The 15460-nt window shown below is 37.1% G+C and overlaps 1 protein-coding gene and 1 long non-coding RNA gene across 1 annotated transcript in view; one reads left to right on the forward strand and one right to left on the reverse strand.

The window, feature by feature from the left end:
- Positions 1–15460, reverse strand: part of LOC146488192 (uncharacterized) — a 256677-nt gene that overhangs the window by 115863 nt on the left and 125354 nt on the right.
- LOC146488194 (uncharacterized) overlaps positions 1–15460 on the forward strand; it is a 140109-nt gene that overhangs the window by 37189 nt on the left and 87460 nt on the right. The window lies entirely within an intron of this gene.

Genomic DNA, 15460 nt, shown 5'->3' on the forward strand with positions numbered 1-15460 from the left:
GCCTGAATAAAAGTTAATCATCAAATTCACAATATAAGGATTAATAGGTAGTTCTTTGTATGCGATGATGTAATTAATGCACGTGAAGGTGATTAAAAAGAAAGTGGTAAAGTTTACTGAATTTCCTTATTTACATACAGCAAATAGGAAAACTGATCGTACTATCAAAAACAAGGGTAAACGCGACGAGAAAAAAATTAGGGCCAGATTAGCTGATAAGGCTTATATATAAGTTGAAGGCTTTTATTCGGTTAGTTATGGTTCTCTGGGAGTTTACTTTATTACTTTTGTATTTACAGGATTTGCGATTACAGTTACGCGTTTTCTGAACAATATGCAACCAGTAAAAAGTGTGCGTTAAATGAATTTATTTCATGTTGTCTCGAGTCTCCATTTTGCGCATTCTTATCAAGTCGGTGTCTAGAGGGAAAAGAAGAGCAATGTTCACGTTCCTTACTTGATGTGAATATTTCTGAACGTGTACTGAAAACAAACCAGAAGATGCCGAAAGCCGGATATGTCCTAAATTAAAAAGTCACGAGGCCGTCTGCTTTCCCTCATGCCCGAAGCATTATGATACCAAACTAACGCTTTTTACAACATTAGCCAGGCGCGGATCAATACTTAGCGTATGATTAACAGGACCCCTCGATCAGTAAAACGCGGTATTGTCAACTGTATGTAAGACCGGGCCAAACTACTTGTGACACAAACATCAGCTTCCTCTGTGGAAAAGCAATATTTGACATCTGTTCTACACCCTAACAAAATCAATAGACATAACGCGATAAATTGCATCTCAGTATAATCGTGTTATTTCCCGGTCAAGAAACTAATATTACGTCACAGTGTCTTCCTCTACTCAAGTGTATATACACGATATACACTTGAGTCTTAAAAGAAACCTAACAAAATACTGTGGGCTATCCTGCGATTAACTAGCATCCGATACCTCAGAAGAATACAACTATCCTAAGATAATTTTATGCTACAAACACAGTGCAAAGGCTAAACCAAAACTTCGCGGGTGCTCCTAAAAAGATTCAATACAAAACGAAAAAAAACAAAGCAAACAAACAAACAACAACAAGAAAAAAAGATGCAAGTTTTTTTTATAGAAATCTTAGAAAACTGTTTATCACCATGAAGGTCATAAACTGTAGCCCTGTAACACTGAAACGGAATTACAAGCCCTCACATAAATTGCACTCTATCACTCAGAAAATAATGGGCTAAAAAAGTGTGTCAGGCTTTTCTGCGATTCCCATTGGCTCCTGAGAAAAATCCGTTGTAACGTTAAGGTTTGAGAATGAAAACCTTTCAAAGAGTGTTCATGACTACATTGGTTATTTTCAATTTGATAGATGTCCATTTTTGGAACCGTTCAAAAGCGCTTTTGAGCTTGGTCGCGTTAAGGATGACGTCATCATTCTAACTTTGGTATGATTCATATTTTTATGGGAAGTGTTATTTTCATGTTCTGTGGTATCCTCCCTGGCTTCAAATGACAAAGTTTTTTGGCATTTGCTATATTAAGGCGCAAAGAATTCTGGGAAGGGTTCTCATTATAATATATTTACTTTCATAATTATTAGTAATGATGGTTTATTATATATCACATAGTCGCACCTAGAAGTGAATTACAACGCGTCTACAGAGAAATTGAAAATTTACAACGTCTTATATAGATAGAAAGGGACTGGGAATTCAAATATGAAAAAATATATTACAATAATTTCGGTTAATTGAAATGTTTCTACTTAATTTTAGATATTTTACCCTTACTGAGTCTATACGATATTGCTGGGAGAAAGCTCTTTAATTTTGAACCTTTTTGTTCTACATTTAGGCAAGAATCTGTTTTTCGAATTACGTAAATTATACGGTTGGCTTATGGTGCGCGTTGGAGGTTAAGTAAGTGCTGCAGTCGCGAATACGCCAGGGCTTGAACGTTATGCCACACCTTACTGGTAGAGCCTTTCCTTCCTGACATCAAGGCGGGTAACATTTGCACATGATAGAGCATCAAAGTAGTGCTTCTCTGGGAACAGAATACGCAGTGCTCGTTTCTGAACACGTTCAATGTTATCATTAAGATAGGTTGTGATGCTTGTTGTTCAAGGAACGCAACAATACTTTAGGACAAAACGCACAAGCGTCAAATAGACGTCATACGTCATTGTATTAAACAAAGTGATTCCAAGCACTTTGTGGACAGAGACGACATCCTGAGGGCGGTTGTTCACAAGTGATGCTGGTAGGTCTGTTTTGATTCTAAGAGGGCAAATGAGCATCTCTTACAATTTTTAGGATTGGGGTGCATGCTGTTGTTGCTGTTTGCGTGTTAGATCATATATTGATGAATTTTGCGCTATAGAAATAATAAAATTATTAAGTTATTAACGCCCAGTTGGAGATACTGTCAAGGTCGCCTTGCAAGGATGATACACTGCCAGGGGTGAAAACTTCGGACATAGTTAGATCATCAACATACTTCCAGTGACTTAAGTGTAGCGGTGATTGTAGTGCCAAATCATTGATTATGGTGAGAATGCGGCCAAGCTTCGTGCCGTACCCGTGTGGTACGCCTGTATGGACCGGAAGCCACTCGGTGATCACATGACTAAGTTTGACAGCCTGCAGGCGACGACCACTTAGAAAACTGCAAATCCATCTTATGAGGAACAAACGGAAGCCGAGATGAACGAGTTTGGGGACCAAAATGGTATGGTCTTTGTGGTCGAAGGCCTTACTGAAATCCAAGAAAGGACTAAGAGATATTTTTTGGATTGCTCGAGACTGGAGAGCCAGTAATGGAGCATATTATCGGAAGAATCGTTTTACCTTGTCTTTAGCTTTCCATATGAAATTAAATATGATATAATTTGCTTTCTTTGTTACTTCCATGCCTTATCTGGAATAATAAACGTTTTGACAATGTGGAATCTACCCCAAACTGTTAAATTCCTCTATTTCCACATTGTGTGTCACATTTAATTGAACAAATGTTTTCTGCCAAGTACAGTTTCTGTCGAAGGATCTTATCATACGCAAAGTGAACACCCAAAAATTTTTACTGCTTTTTCTTAACTTAAGTTCTTCTAATTACATCTTTGTGTACAAGTGTGGGGGTTGAATTTAACCTAAATAAGTATTTTCGTCTTTTCACAGTTGATACGTAAGACCACAGCATGTTCCAAATTCATCGGTGACATCGGTGAATTCGCTTGAATTGGTTACTCGTTTACAGTCGGTAAAAGTGAAGCTTGCTTTTGAATCCAGTCCATTGAGTGTATCAGTTCAGTCTGCACAGCCGAGCGTGCTAATCTATATCCTAGTCACGTTTGCGTGAAGCAAGCTGTTTTTCTTTTTCTCATTCGCGCTCAATGGTAAAAAAGCCAAGAATTACCAGTTTAATACGGCATGGTAAGCGGGATTGTAAATGAAGAGTAACTATCTTGAACATCATAAATGTTTACAACATGTTCTTGTTAAAATAATACTAATAACAAAATTAAAAGTTTGAAACAATCGCCCCCATGATACAATTTCAAATTCATCATCAAAAACAAATGAAGATTATTCAACTTATTAGGCCAGCAGCTGTTGCCATATTAAAATGAAAAAAGAGGGGGAAAAAGCAAAAACGTTTCTCTTGATAAGGATAGTTTTTTGTGCTGTTCTTTTTTTTACTTTATAAGACTAGATCTGTCAGGAAAATTGATTAACGTTACCTCTTACCCAGCCGATCTTTGCACCGAATATGAATTAATGAGTTCTAGTGTTTTTCATGTCCCTTTTAGAACTCGACAGCTGTTCAGGGCTTTGCGTTCTGTGCACATTACAAGCTGCTTGGGCTGGTTATCGAGATCACGTTCTAAAGTTTAATTTCAGAGGGAATCAGTCAGAAACTTTCAAGTAATTAGTATTTATTTATAGTATTGTTATAGTTTTTTAATATGTGTGTGGTTAATGTGGCCATCGTTGTACAGGCACAATTAAAGGATCCAGAATGTGACGCAAACTAATAACGAAAGATGAACTAGTTTGGCCAATGATGTTTGGCTTGAGTTCATGACTTCCTGGGTCATTTAGTTTTTTAAAAAAATACATTTGCATGGTGACATGATATAATAAAAAAAAACTACAATTTCTTCTTCGTCGTTCTCAAACTAATCAGTTTATTCGAGGAAGGACCACCAGAACAAAAGGACATGGGTTGTGGCCGGCTGTGAAAGTCTTTATTTCTTACGCTTTGAAAAGTAAGCATAGGACATTGACATTGTTTTTGAAAGGTATTGGTATTTTAAGCGAATCAGAATCGACGCGCGTGGTACTACCTGTGTGCTGTTACTTTAATTTGCCCTAATTAAAACCTGATCTTTCAAGAAAACTGATCTTTCCGCAAAATGGATTAATGACAGAGTTTTCGTGTTTTCCATGTTCCGTTTTTTAAGCCGACAGCTGTTTAGGGCTTTGAGTTCTGTGTACATTACGAGTTGCTGAGGCTGATTATCAAAGATCAAGTAGTAAAGTTTAACTTTGGAGGAAATCATTAAAAAACTTTTGATTGAGTTTTTACTAATATTGTTGTTATAGTTTTTTGTAAGCGTTTTTACCTCGTGTCCGCCAAACACGTATTAATTAGCATAATCATCATGACTTGCCGCTCCTCAGTGGAGACCCACGCGTTTATAGCTATATAATACTAGCACTCGTGTAATGAAGATAAAATAAAACTGTTTAGCCCGTATTTTAGAGCGTTTTGAAACCCCTTATTCGGTCCGAATTTCATGTTGGTCGTTGTGTAACAAGGAACGGAATTCTTCTTTTAAGAAAAAGAAAAAAAAAAAAAAAGAAACATTATTGGAAACTTTATATTGCGCTAATTAGCAAGCATCATTAGTAATGATGGTTTATTATATATCACATAGTCGCACCTAGAAGTGAATTACAACGCGTCTACAGAGAAATTGAAAATTTACAACGTCTGATATAGATAGAAAGGGACTGGGAATACAAACATGAAAAAAATATATTACAATAATTTCGGTTAATTGAAATGTTTCTACTTAATTTTAGATATTTTACCCTTACTGAGTCTGTACGATATTGCTGGAAGAAAGCTCTTTTTGAACCTTTTTGTTCTACATTTAGGCAAGAATCTGTTTTTCGTATTACGTAAATTATACGGTTGGCTATGGTGCGCGTTGGAGGTTAAGTAAGTGCTGGAGTCGCGAATACGCCAGGGCTTGAACGTTATGCCACACCTTAAGGTAGAGCCTTTCCTTCCTGACATCAAGGCGGGTAACATTTGCACATGTGCTTCTCTGGGAACAGAATACGCAGTGCTCGTTTCTGAACACGTTCAATGTTATCATTAAGATAGGTTGTGATGCTTGTTGTTCAGGGAACGCAACAATACTTTAGGACAAAACGCACAAGCGTCAAATAGACGTCATACGTCATTGTATTAAACATAGTGATTCCAAGCACTTTGTGGACAGAGACGACATCCTGAGGGCGGTTGTTCACAAGTGATGCTGGTAGGTCTGTTTTGATTCTAAGAGGGCAAATGAGCATCTCTTACAATTTTTAGGATTGGGGTGCATGCTGTTGTTGCTGTTTGCGCGTTAGATCATATATTGATGAATTTTGCGCTATAGAAATAATAAAATTATTAAATTATTAACGCCCAGTTGGAGATACTGTCAAGGTCGCCTTGCAAGGATGATACACTGCCAGGAGTGAAAACATCGGACATAGTTAGATCATCAACATATTCCAGTGACTTAAGTGCAGCGGTGATTGTAGTGCCAAATCATTGATTATGGTGAGAATGCGGCCAAGCTTCGTGCCGTACCCGTGTGGTACGCCTGTATGGACCGGAAGCCACTCGGTGATCACATGACTAAGTTTGACAGCCTGCAGGCGACGACCACTTAGAAAACTGCAAATCCATCTTATGAGGAACAAACGGAAGCCGAGATGAACGAGTTTGGAGACCGAAATGGTATGGTCTATGTGGTCGAAGGCCTTACTGAAATCCAAGAACGGACTAAGAGATATTTTTTGGGTTGCTCGAGACTGGAGAGCCAGTAATGGAGCATATTATCGGAAGGATCGTTTTACCTTGTCTTTAGCTTTCCATATGAAATTAAATATGATATAATTTGCTTTCTTTGTTACTTCCATGCCTTATCTGGAATAATAAACGTTTTGACAATGTGGAATCTACCCCAAACTGTTAAATTCCTCTATTTCCACATTGTGTGTCACATTTAATTGAACAAATGTTTTCTGCCAAGTACAGTTTCTGTCGAAGGATCTTATCATACGCAAAGTGAACACCCAAAAATTTTTACTGCTTTTTCTTAACTTAAGTTCTTCTAATTACATCTTTGTGTACAAGTGTGGGGGTTGAATTTAACCTAAATAAGTATTTTCGTCTTTTCACAGTTGATACGTAAGACCACAGCATGCTCCAAATTCATCGGTGACATCGGTGAATTCGCTTGAATTGGTTACTCGTTTACAGTCGGTAAAAGTGAAGCTTGCTTTTGAATCCAGTTCATTGAGTATATCAGTTCAGTCTGCACAGCCGAGCGTGCTAATCTATATCCTAGTCACGTTTGCGTGAAGCAAGCTGTTTTTCTTTTTCTCATTCGCGCTCAATGGCAAAAATGCCAAGAATTACCAGTTTAATACGGCATGGTAAGCGGGATTGTAAATGAAGAGTAACTATCTTGAACATCATAAATGTTTACAACATGTTCTTGTTAAAATAATACTAATACCAAAATTAAAAGTTTGAAACAATCGCCCCCATGATAAAATTTCAAATTCATCATCAAAAACAAATGAAGATTATTCAACTTATTAGGCCAGCAGCTGTTGCCATATTAAAATGAAAAAAGAGGGGGGAAAAGCAAAAACGTTTCTCTTGATAAGGATAGTTTTTTGTGCTGTTCTTTTTTTTACTTTATAAGACTAGATCTGTCAGGAAAATTGATTAACGTTGCCTCTTACCCAGCCGATCTTTGCACCGAATATGAATTAATGAGTTCTAGTGTTTTTCATGTCCCTTTTAGAACTCGACAGCTGTTCAGGGCTTTGCGTTCTGTGCACATTACAAGCTGCTTAGGCTGGTTATCGAGATCACGTTCTAAAGTTTAATTTCAGAGGGAATCAGTCAGAAACTTTCAAGTAATTAGTATTTATTTATAGTATTGTTATAGTTTTTTAATATGTGTGTGGTTGATGTGGCCATCGTTGTACAGGCACAATTAAAGGATCCAGAATGTGACGCAAACTAATAACGAAAGATGCACAATTTTGGCCAATGATGTTTGGCTTGAGTTCACGACTTCCTGGGTGATTTAGTTTTTTAAAAAAGGCCAACATTATGACATAAGCATAATGTGATTTTATCTCGAGGCCCGTGATAGTTAAGTATTTAGGTGTGCCGTTGCATGGGGCAAGGAGCGTTGTCAATCATAGAACTTAAGCCAATGAAATGAGGTCATATCTAATAACACCGAAGTTATAGGCAAGATCAATTTATCTCGTGGTCCTTCTCGCCTTCATTTCCATCGTGTTAACATCCGAACACAGATTTCCGGTACTGTAGAAGATATATTTTTCCCGCCCCCTCCCCATGCTCTGGCCTTTCTTTTTAGGCCTTTGTTGCCTTTTAATATGACTTGGCTCTTTGCCGATATTTAACCCCACCTTTGCTTAAGAGATTGCGTGATGTTTATTATATCGATTTCTTGATGTCGGGTGAAAGAAAAGCGTCACTTTGTGGCCAATTTATCCCACATTAGCAGTTATCATTTTATCTCCTGTCAATCTCGCCAGCAAACTAGTGCGACGTCACGCAGAGCTTCGGGTCCCGTTTCAGTAGAGACACGCGGGTTTCGTGATAAAAATACATTTGCATGGTGACATGATATAATAAAAAAAACTACAATTTCTTCTTCGTCGTTCTCAAACTAATCAGTTTATTCGAGGAAGGACCACCAGAACAAAAGGACATGGGTTGTGGCCGGCTGTGAAAGTCTTTATTTCTTACGCTTTGAAAAGTAAGCATAGGACATTGACGTTGTTTTTGAAAGGTATTGGTATTTTAAGCGAATCAGAATCGACGCGCGTGGTACTACCTGTGGGCTGTTACTTTAATTTGCCCTTATTAAAACCTGATCTTTCAAGAAAACTGATCTTTCCGCAAAATGAATTAATGACAGAGTTTTCGTGTTTTCCATGTTCCGTTTTTTAAGCCGACAGCTGTTTAGGGCTTTGAGTTCTGTGTACATTACGAGTTGCTGAGGCTGATTATCAAAGATCAAGTAGTAAAGTTTAACTTTGGAGGAAATCATTAAAAAACTTTTGATTGAGTTTTTACTAATATTGTTGTTATAGTTTTTTGTAAGCGTTTTTACCTCGTGTCCGCCAAACACGTATTAATTAGCATAATCATCATGACTTGCCGCTCCTCAGTGGAGACCCACGCGTTTATAGCTATATAATACTAGCACTCGTGTAAGAAAGATAAAATAAAACTGTTTAGCCCGTATTTTAAAGCGTTGTGAAACCTCTTATTCGGTCCGAATTTCATGTTGGTCGTTGTGTAACAAGGAACGAAATTCTTCTTTTAAGAAAAAGAAAAGAAAAAAAGAAACATTATTGGAAACTTTATATTGCGCTAATTAGCAAGGTCCACTTGTTAAAACCGTCCTCGAATGGACACCGTCTCCAAACAAAATTCAAATCTTTGAACACTGGGCAGCTAGGCAACTAAAGTGTAACTTGCCTACATTATTAGTATCCTTTACCCTTTGTTTTGTGACCTTTTGGGTTTGCGTATTGTTATTCAAACTCTGCTGTTCCTTAGCTCGTTTATACCCAGTGGCACATAACACCTCTTCTTCCCTCGGCGCCTGAAGCTAAAAAAAAATGTTTTCAAGTTTAACCAATTTTTCGTACATAAGACGCCAATTATATAAACTCCATTTTTTCACGAAAAGCTTAATTGTCTCTCTGGTTCTCTTTTTGCTACTGCTAGTTACCACTTGTTTATAGCTGATATTTATGCAGAAACGAACGTTTTATTTGTGCGTTGCATGTCAATACAAACTTTACTAATCATCTCATCATTCGACGTGTTGACTTTGAAGAATAAAAATGCCCATTTTTAAGACTACTGCTACTTGCATAGCAGTAGCCAACTTTTAAAGTGTTAACTGCTGACAAAATAAAGATGAAATCGATAAACACTCAACATTTTCTGGCCGACATATCGAAAAATTTTTTTCGAGATATCGATAAACATCCAACAAGTTTCAGGCCGAAGTCTTATAATTAATTGCCGGCAGGGTGTTTATCCGGCGCCAATCGTAGTTTATAGAGGCGATCAATATTATATATGTTTGTTTTACTTCTCCCCGCTTAACAGTTTTTCATAAATGATTCGACTACATAGCGAATTTAAAATGTCGTTTCTTAAGGAAAACTGGATCAAATGATCATTTGCATCGAGAAGGTGTGAAAATAATACGATGGCAAACATCCAAGGTTTTGACATGTGGACATAAAACATTTAACGGTCAAGGCGCAACACGTCAAATCCTCCGGGAATAGAACCACCTAACCTTGTCTTTCTTCGAGATGCATCCGACTTACAGAATTTTGGCATCAAAGGATTTCACTGTTTAGTTTATTCCACAAATTAATTTGCAGTAAACACATGTGCGTATTGCGCACTTATTTTTAAAACATAGGCTAAATGAGTCCAAGTGTACCAAGCAGACCAGAATTCAGTTCGTTTAATTGGTTTGTTTTTCTTTCATGCAGCTTGTCTGTCTGTACACGGAAGACGAGTAAGGAGGAAAGAAGACGACGATGAACACTGAGTGGATAGTAATATTGACGGTGAGTAAGTAAATGAACTAAACAACAGTCATAACTGAATCTTTACTTCGTAGGCGATTCTTGGGATTTTACAGCTCCGTTATTGGCCGACAGCACTTTTTGTGGTGAATTATCCAACAGGCACGTGCGTTTGGATTGAATGTACGCTTCTTTAAGGCCCTCAACCCAACAAGAGAAAATTTACTTTTCTTGTTAATATTTATAAAACATTTTGTATTGAGTCGCGAGATATAAGTGCAGATAAAATTTTTAGAAGTGCATCAGCAGTTCGAAAATCAATAAGACAATTAAGATTTCATCCTTACAAAAACGTTCCGCTGCTAAAATATTCAGAAGAGGGATAAAAAAATACTAGCTGGTCTTACCAACGGGTTACAGTACCAACATTTCAGCAACAACTGAACAAATAGTCCAGTTTTCGTCTCAATCTATTCCAAATATCTTAGGTGATTATATTCCGAACGAACTAATAAACTGGAATTTTTAACAAGAAGCTTTTCATGATCAAATTCTAATCGATCAGCTTGCCATTTTTGTCAGTTTCATATTTTAAGTCGAGAAACACGATTGTGTTCACAATTTAAGTTACTTGTCTTTTCGTTAACGTGATTTATTCCACTGCTATCACCGCTGTTTCACGACTTTGTGAAGATTCTTTCTAACTAAAGCCGCTATTCGCGGCAACAAAGGACTTAACACTGACTGGATTATGATGGTAGTTGTCGCCCTCGGCGAATAAATAAGGGAGCGGCCGGGCCGAGACGAATTGCAAAAATCGGAACAAATCAGCCCCCCTCGGAAACTTGTAACAATTAGATTGTTTCATGGAATCCGTTAACTTCACCAAGGCTATTCAGCGAGCCATAACGAAGAGGATGGCTTTGCAAAATGATGACAAGATAAATTCCTGTTCCCTGTTTATTGCCGGCTGGGTGTTTATCGGGCGCCAATCGTAGTTTATAGTGGCGATCAACATTATATCAGCCTGTTGTACGTTTCCCCGCTAAACAGCTTTTTGTAAGTGGTTCCACTCCATAGCGAATTTAAAGTCTCGTTTCTTAAGAAGAACTGGATCAAATGATCATAGGTTTCGAGAAGGTGTGAAAATAATACGATTGGAAACATCCAAAGTTTTGACATGTGGATATAAAACATTAAACAGTCAAGGCGCAACAAAGTTGAAAGTACCCACATTTCTACAAAGAAAAGATCACTTTTTGTCTCAATCGATCAAATCCAGATATCTGAGGCGATTTCATTAATTTCTTCCGAACAAACTAATAAACCATAATTTAACAGGAATAAAATCATGAAACTTCGGAAATTCTAATCGATCAGCTTAGCATTTATGTAAATTTCAATAACGTAAAGAAACACGTTTGTATTTGCAAGTTTTGTCTTTTCGTTAACGTCATTTATTTCATTAGTGCTATCACTGTTGTTTCACAAATGTTGTTACATGACTTTGTGAAGTTCAGTTTCTGTCGAAGGATCTTATCATACGCAAAGTGAACACCCAAAAATTTTTACTGCTTTTTCTTAACTTAAGTTCCTCTAATTACATCTTTGTGTACAATTGTGGGGGTTGACTTTAACCTAAATAAGTATTTTCGTCTTTTCACAGTTGATACGTAAGACCACAGCATGCTCCAAATTCATCGGTGATATCGGTGAATTCGCTTGAATTGGTTACTCGTTTAGAGTTGGTAAAAGCGAAGCTTACTTTTGAATCCAGTCCATTGAGTATATCAGTTCAGTCAGCACAGCCGAGCGTGCTAATCTATATCCTAGTCACGTTTGCGTGAAGGGAGGGAACTAGTCAGAAACTTTCAAGTAAGTGTTTATTTATAATATTGTTATAGTTTTTTAATATAAGTGTGTGTGTTTGATGTGGCCATCATTGTACAGGCACAATTAAAGGATCCAGAATGTGACGCAAACTAATAACGAAATATGCACAATTTTGATGAAAGTTTGCGATCATAAATATCATCTTCCTGAATCATTTAGTGACATTATATATATAAAAAATTACAATTTTTTCTTCATTGTTCTCTAACTAATCAGTTTATTCGAGGAAGGCCGGACTACAAAAACAAAAGCAGCTCCTGTAGTGTCCTTTGCCCACAAGGGTTGCGGTCGGGCTGTGAAGGCCTTTATTTCTCAGGCGTTAGAAAGAAAGCATAGAACGTTTATTCGAAGTCATCAGTGACACTGGATAATCAGTTGACCTCGGTCATTTCAGTACTCTGCTAGTAACTAACAATTGCTTACTGAGAAATTTGAAATTGATGTTGTTTTTGAAAGGTATTAAATTTTGTGTTCTACTGAAGCGAATCCGAATCGACTGCTGCGTTTGGCACTACCAACTGCTGTTTAAACGGTACACCAGGGGGCCTAACTTGCATTTGCCCGCTGGATGACTGCTAAAGAAAACTGGCCGTTAAATTATTTATTTCCCTAAGGTTAAACTCTTTTTTTCTGAAACGATTCGTTAGACCATAAAGAAAGGAGTGGAGACCTTTTGATAATTTGCAAGAAGCGGAAACTAATTTTAAAAAAATATATGCACCTAATTGCTACAGCGGCGTCACAGAAAACTGATAACCGAAAAAAAGCCTGAAATACGCATTATAGCTTGCAGTTCTAAATGGCGTCACGCGTAATAAAGATAAAATGAAACTGGTTAACCCGTATTTTGAAGTGTTTCGTGTTGTTCGTTACAGTAGGAAACGCCACTCTCCTTTTCAGAAAGCGCTATCAGAGCAAGGACCACTAGTTAAAAACATCATTCTTGAAGGACAGCTGGTTACCGTCTCCAAATCAATACTCAACTGTTTGAACACTGTGCGGCTAGGCAAGTAAAACGTGTACCTTACATAAATTATTAGTCTCTTAACTTTTTGTTTCGTGACTTTTCAAGTTTAAGTATTGTTATCTAACCTCGAATGTTACTTAGATCGTTTGTGCCCATAGCGTCACAAAAAGACCTCTTATACTATCTTCGTATGTTTATAATATGCCAGTTATACTGTAAACGCCATTTTTCATGAACAGTTTGCACGCTAATTATTTATTTTGCTAATTACAAGTTCTCATCAGTAGAGAAGCGATCAAAGTTGAATATTTCTATATTCGCCCGTCGTAAATTTTCATAGTATGTTTTAATAGGCATAAAGGATTTAGAACCTGCAAGGAATACTATTCTGGTCACTGAGAGATCGACTCTTTTAAAGTTAGGATCATGTGCAGATATTGGCATCTTGATAAATTATGGGTTTCTTGATATGCATGTAAGCTAAAGCTGTGATGACATTATCCTGCATCTTTTCTAAAGACTTCTTCCTTGTGTTTGTTTCTTCCTTTTTTCACATCTGTGCTTATTGTTAAACCGTCAATCAGACTGTAAAACGAGCTCCACTAATATCTGACCTGCTGACGCCACAACTGTATGAACTAAGATTATCATCCCTACTAACTGAGTTGTAGCGCTACAAAAATACACTCGGCTCGTCTTCTTTCAATTCAAACATTGATGTCAGCTTGTTTTTCGACGTCTACACTTGATGAATAAAAATTTCATTTTTTTTGTGGCTAGATACTGCTACTTGCTGAACAGTAGCCAACTTTGAAGGGCCGACAAATTCGATGAGATCGATAAACATCCCACAGTTTTCAACCAACTTCTCAAAACAACAGTTCGAGAAATCGATAAACAACCAGCAAGTTTCAGGCCAAAATTTAAACCTTTATTTCTGACGGGCTGTTTATATGAAAGCAATCAATGTTTATAGCGGCGATCAATATTATATTCGTTTGTCGCTCTTTTGGGCTCTTACTTTTTTGTTAGTGGTTTTATTAAGCCCAGTTCACACTTGTGAAATAACGACATAAGGGCGAAGTCACGCAAATGCGAAATAACAATTTGTGCATCAAGTTAAACAACATATCGTAATGACACAGCAACATAATGACATGAGCATAACAGCATAAAGAAAAAACTGATCTTTTCTTTATTTCGACAGTGTGAACCAAGCTTACATAGCGAATTTAAACTTCCTTGTTTCTTCAAGAACTGGATCAAATGATCATTTGAATCGAAAAGGTGTGAAATTTTTCGATTCCAAACATCCAAAGTTTAAACATGTGGATTATAGGCATTAAACAGCAAAGGCGCAACATGTAAAATATCACCAGGATAGAACCACCTAACCTTGTCTCTCTTCGAGATGTGCCTGACATAAGAATTTTTGCATCAAAGGATTTCACTTTTTAGTTTATTTCCACAAGTATTTGCAGTAGACACATGTGCGTGTTGCGTACCTATTTTTAAAACATGCGGTAAATGTCCATGTGTACCAAGCAGACCAAAGTCTTTAAAATTCAGTTCGTTTAATTGTTTTGTTTTTCTTTCATGCAGTTTTTCCGTATGGGCACGGAAGACTCGACGATTAAGGAGTAACGAAGACAACTATGAACAGTGGGTGGATAGTAATATTCACGGTGAGTAAGTAAATGAACTAAACAACAGTCATAATTGAATCCCTACCTTATAGTTGATCCTTGGGATTTTACAGCTCCGTTATTGGCCGACAGCACTTTTTGGGGTGACTCATTCAACAGGCACATGCGTTTGGATTAAATGTGCGCTTCTTTAAGGTCCTCACGCCAACAAGAAAAAAATTACTTTTCTTATTAATATTGATAACACATTTTGTCTTGAGTCGTGACATATTAGCGCAGATGGAATTTTTAGAAGTGCATCAGCAGTTCAAAAATCAATGAGACAAGATTCCATCCTTACAAAAATGTTCAGCTGCTAAAATATTCAGAAGAGGAATACGAAAATACTAGCTGGTTTTACCAACGGTTTAAAGTGCCCACGTTTCAACAACAAAATATCCAGTTTTCGTCTCAACCTTAAATAAATATCTGAGGTGATAATATTCATACGATCTAATAAACTGGAATTTTATCGAGAATAATCTCATAAAGCTATTTATCATCAAATTCTAATTGATCAGCTTGGCATTTTTATCAGTTCATTTTAAGTAGAAAAACATGTTTGCAATTTCAATTCAAGTAACTTGTTTTTCTTTAACGTAATTTCTTTCAGTGCTATCTGCACTGTTGATTCAAGAGTGCTGTTTCATGACTTTGTGATTCCTAACTAATGCCGCTATTCGTGGCCATGAAGGGTTTGAAACTGTCATTATATTGATCATTATGATTGTTGCTGCCCTCGGCGAGAAATTTAGGGAGCGGACTTGGAAGAATTGCGATAATCGAAAAACTTGTAACGATTAGATTGTTCCATGGACTCAATAAACTTCAAAAAGGCTATTGAACGAGCCATAACGTTGGGTGGATGGGATGAAAATGGATGCCAAGAAAAACTTTCTGTTACCTTTAACCTTTCCATTTTCTATTGACAGACCTGTACCAGTCTAATGGTCATGCTCTCTGGTAAGTCAATGCTATTTACTTATTTACTGGTCTGCAAGGTTTGGAGATAGCTGGTTACGTTGGG

Source organism: Pavona decussata, unplaced genomic scaffold, assembly GCF_977016875.1.
Source record: "Pavona decussata unplaced genomic scaffold, jaPavDecu1.1 SCAFFOLD_11, whole genome shotgun sequence".
Taxonomy (NCBI): domain Eukaryota; kingdom Metazoa; phylum Cnidaria; class Anthozoa; order Scleractinia; family Agariciidae; genus Pavona; species Pavona decussata.